At 31.3% G+C, this 5,301-nt stretch overlaps 1 long non-coding RNA gene across 1 annotated transcript; it reads left to right on the top strand.

The window, feature by feature from the left end:
* The first annotated feature begins 3,350 nt into the window (after positions 1-3,350).
* LOC104649555 (uncharacterized) lies at positions 3,351-4,868 on the top strand. The gene is made up of 2 exons (XR_743478.4): positions 3,351-4,038; positions 4,640-4,868. It is a non-coding gene; the product is annotated as an uncharacterized lncRNA (long non-coding RNA).
* The last annotated feature ends 433 nt before the right edge of the window (positions 4,869-5,301 follow it).

A 5,301-nucleotide genomic window follows, 5' to 3' on the forward strand; every position in this document is an offset into this window, starting at 1 on the left:
CTATAAAGACCAAGCTCTAACCCAATTTTGACACGATGAGAGAGATAAAACACTAGCGATGACTGCAAAAACGGCGAACACTACAAAAAATAGCCTAAATAATGAGGTTTTGTTTTACAGATTGTGAACCCCTGCAGTTTATTGTACCAGAGGTTTCACCAACCCCCAGAATTAGGTCTGCCACAATTAAATTGTGTAGGTTTTTCGCTAATCCTTGTAACAAGCAGTGGAGTTATTTTGTGACAGTTTAAACTTCCGTAAATTGATTCTCATAATATCATTTAAATTTCATAGGTCACAACCTTTGATAGTAATAACACAATAGCAGGGGTGAAAACCCCTACAATTCATGAAAATATTAATTATCTTTTTTTTTAATCAATAGAATAGAGCTTTCATGAAAATATTAATTATCATTTTTTTTAATCAATAGAATAGTGCTCTAGCCCATTATGCATAAAGCTATTAAGCCAATAATTGTTCAAACAACCATAAAAGTAATGATACTGCTGTCAACAATCCAAAAAGGTACAGTATAAAAAGCAATATCCAACAAGTTACCGTATTTAAAAGTAATATCCTCATATTTTTCCATTTCATTTGTGTTACACAGATTTCTAACAACTTTTCAAAAACGTTAAGAATTGGACATCTAGTAAGCTAAACTTCATCACTATGAGAAGTTTATTCATCAGAAGAAAAAGAAAAAAAAACTAATACATGTTAAAAGACAAATTGCTAAAAAATAGTTGTTCATACATCCTCATAGCTAGGCTGGTTGTGGAAGTGTCAAAAGAACAATCGTTAATGCACTCCCTCTTGATGGCACACATAACATAATCTTTGGAATCCTCATCAAACCTTCTAAGGAAAACAACAGAGAGTTCATAGTAGTGCTGCAAGTGAAGATTCAAAAGTGGCTATTCATGATGTTGATTCTTCCACAAAATTGAATAATTCTGTCACAATTGTTTCAGCAGAGGAGAAGCTAGCTTCAGTTAATGTCAAAACTGATAGATCAACAAAACTACTTAATGAATCTCCTTTTTTTGAAATATATATATATATATATATAATGTCCAAACAAAGACAATGAAATATAACGTTCTCAAGCAGTTAAACGTTCTCTTTTTGGGCTGAAACCCGGAGCACAATAATAGCTTCCAACATAACAAGCTCGACCCGATGAGGAACCTGCGAATCAAAATCACAAAACCTCCAAAAGCTAAAGACACTGCACCCACAAATAACTAAGTCGAACAAATTTGAGGAGCAGTAGGGACACACCTTCAACTAGAAACACAATAGGCTTGAAGTTGTTTGATATTCAACTCTGAAGTGTAGCAATCTTCTTTTCTTTTAAAATAATTAACCTAAATAGCCGCTCAACCAACCATTTAAAACTAAAATTCGATCATAAGTTTGTAAGATCTTTCCATCCATAGTGTTAGACACCCAATTTTGCATCTCCACCATATAAGTTAATCATTTCGAGCTTCTTTTATTTCAAACGATTTAAAATAACTAGTTTTACAAAATTTTAAGAAAAAAAAATCCAAAATTTGTAAGTCATTTTGAATAACTTACAAATTAGTTTGTCACTTGTACATAATTAGTTTATTTTATAAATATTCAAAAATCATATAAAAAAGATTTTAATTTTTAGTAAGTATTTTATTAAATTAAATTAGTTTAGCTTAAATGATACTTATATTTCTTCGTGTTATTAGTTTATAACTAAGGTAATTATTTTATGTCGTTAAGATTAAGATGTTCTTTAATTAATTTATGCAAAATCGCCTTGTTCAGATTGTGACCTAGTAAACAGTTAATTTAAATTTGGGTACGATCGAAATTCATTTGGGTTTCGTTTGACTATATTTCCTTGGCCATTGATGCAATCCATTGCTATCCATTTAAGTTTGATGATTTCATTTTTTAGCCCATTCGAATTCTTCACACATTCCAACCCAACCCAATTCCCTTTTCTCATATAAAACCAGAAGCCCGAATTCCCATCCCCAATTCGACCCAGCCCAATATCACCCTAACCAAATCTAACTCTCTTGAAAAATTAGTAAACTAGTCAAAATAAATAACATATTTAGTATAAATATCCATACTTTATAAATATTAGCAATAATGTCAAAAATGTTATTATTTTAAAAAATTTATGTGTCCCAATTTTCTTCCTATTTTATCTCTCTTTTTCAATTAATTCTATATATCCTTTTTTTAGAAAAAAAAATCATTCTCTCTCATATTTATCTTTTCAAATTGTTAATTCTCCCCCATTTAATTTTTTTCTCTCTCATGGTTATCTTTTCTGATTTTCCTCCAACATTCAAGTTGCAAATATTTTTTTGCCATATATTTTGGTTGTTTTTTTAATCCAAAATTGAATCAACTAGAATCCTTTTGATTAAGGTATCTCTAATCTTTATCCTATTTTCAGATTTCTTTTCTAATTTTATTTTTGTTTAAATCTTAAAAAAATATTGTTTGTATTTTTTAATTTCCGTTATGATTTACTCTCCAATGGCTGAATCCAAGAGGCTTACTAGAGGTATTCATCTTAATCAACCAATTTTTGGTGACTTTTCATCCTTTAATTTATTTATTATTTAACAAATAGTGTATAATGTATGATCCGCTGCTAAAATGAGGGAAGAAAGAGGGTAAGAACATTTGCAAGACTCATTGGTGTGCAAAGCCTTCCTCAAATTCAGAATGCAAATGTAGAATCTTTGTCTACTCGTGAGGATCTTGAAAAAGATGACGAAGATCGGATAGTTATCGAACAATTTTCTATTAGTTTGTTTTGTATTTATAGTTCTTTTTTATGAATCTTGTATTTGTCCCTAATTTGTATTCATCCAAATATATGTCAACTAGTTATGTATTTTATTTATAAGAAGAACAACTTTCTATTAGTTTATTTGTATTCGAATACAAATACAAATAATAGACATATTGAAATGAATACGACTTAGAAAAGGAAACAAGATTTTGAAAAGAAAAATAAATACATAGTGAAAATATATACGAATACAAATGTATTTCTTAAATAGCTACATTTTATTTGACATACATATTTGAATGAATACAAACTAACAAAGGTGTGTCAACTGAATTTGATATTTTTTTCTAATTTGTATTTATTCTAAAGGTATGTCAACTAGTTATGTGTTTTATTTAAGAATGAGTACACCAAATATTCAATTATTTCTTTTCAATTTTATATTTCATTCACTTTTTCATCATACTAATTCCCAACAAATGACCCGGCCCACGTCTGTTTCTTTTTCCCAAAGAAGAACAAAAAGACGACATCAACGACAAAATGCAGTGCCGAAAATGCGCGTGACCAAACGAAAGCGAGATCGCCCAGCAACCGCGAAGTCCAGTGGCGATTCGGCCCTCTCTCGCGTCGTTCTTTCTCATTTCCCCTTTTCCTGTTCAGTACAAGGTTTCCAAGAAGAGCAGCAAAAGCCTGAACCAGCCGCGTCTACTCGTCCTCGTGACTATGAGATGACACCACGTCGAGCTCCAAGAATTCGAGCCGTTCACGTCCATATCAACTTTGCAAATTTTGGTCAAAAATCGGGTATTCTCGAAAAACCCAACAGTCTCTTGTCCTTGAGGGTTTCAAATATTGAAATGGGATTTGGATTTTCAATTTTACCCTCATCCGCCCATTCCCCCCCCCCCCCCCCCCAAGTTTTTGGAACCATAAAAATCCCCCCTATTTATTTGCTTCAGCGTTCAAAAAAATAAAGGGAGAAGAAAAAAAAAGTTGGGAAAATTTAGGAGACAATTTCTAACGGGAGAAACTGGTAATAGACTTTTGGTTTGAGAATTTTAGTCGCAAAGTTTTAGAGTATAAAATATATTAATATTACATCAAGCGATCATTCACAAAATTTGATCGAGATTCAAGATTTCGCTTGGGTTCCTTTATTGCTACCCTTGGTTATTTTCGTGTGGTGAAGTCGTCGCTCTCTCTCGTCGGTCTCAATTTTCACTGCCTACAGAAAGGTAATGTTTCTTCGTCCTAATATTATTTTCATTTCTTCTCTCGTGGGAGTGATATCCTGATGTTTGAAGTTTTTTTTTTTTTAATTTTCATGATTGTTTGTTGTTAGTTACTGCTAAATTGGTGCTATTTTAATATAATATGTGTATTCATAGTCATTTTTATGGCGTAGCATCGAGCTAAGACCTTGAAGGTTTTGTGGCCTGCTACCATGAAGTTTCGAGTTGTCGTTTTCTTTCTTGGGGTTTGCTGCGTGATTCAATGTTTGGAGCGAGTCAGTTTAGGGGTCGTTATATAGCATGTTGTATCTTGGCTGTCCATCTATGTTTCCGTTTTGCCTTTCTTTCTCGAGCTCTACCTCTTAATGTTAGAAGGCTTGTGTGGTTCTGCCAAAATCATGTTTAAGTATTAGGTGTGTTATGTTTAGGTTGTTCCTTACTATTTGCCTATCCTTAAGTCCTCAGATCAATTAAAATGGCTAGTACATATTATAAAATAACATTCCTTTCTCGTAGTTTGGTTCTAGTTTTTTTTAGTGTCCTTGCGATCTAGCTGCGTAGTATGACTTGTTCAAATCGCGTCTTGTATGTGGATTTTTTGCAGTAAAAAATGTTCAAACTCATGGGCTGAAGTCTGCGCGCTGTGTTTCTTAATATCATTAGTACGTTTGGTAGAAAATTGTGTAATGCGTGACGAGAAGGAAGTTTGTAAGCATTATAGCTTGTTGAGTCTTTCTTTACTTTCTTTATTGAGTTGAAACAATGTTTGGATTGGATTTTTGTTCGTCCTCTATTGGTTCCTCTATCAAAATTTTTCTCCGTTTAGGTATCCCTGTTGACACCCAATTTTGATCCTCACTGATAAAGATTAAGCATCGATCTTTTTCAATTTTTTAACGATTCCAAATAATTAGTTTTATAAATTTTTTTTTAAAAATAGCGTGCAAGTTATTTTAAATAAGTTTTGACACTTTTTATAAACTTTTAGTTAATGTATATGTTTTACGTAATTACATATATAATTATTATATTTTATCAATATTTTAAAATCGGCTAAAAAATATTTTTTGTTTTATATAAATATTTGGTTAATTATTTTAGCTTATGTTTTGAATATTTACTTTATATTTAAATTAACTATTTTATTTTGTTAACATTAATATAAGCTCATTAATTAATTTATAAAGATTTGTCTTATATAGTTTTCAATTTAATCACCTAGTTAAATCAATTTGGCAAAACCCTCAAATCAAAACTAACCCTTTA

Source organism: Solanum lycopersicum, chromosome 10, assembly GCF_036512215.1.
Source record: "Solanum lycopersicum chromosome 10, SLM_r2.1".
NCBI classification, from domain to species: domain Eukaryota; kingdom Viridiplantae; phylum Streptophyta; class Magnoliopsida; order Solanales; family Solanaceae; genus Solanum; species Solanum lycopersicum.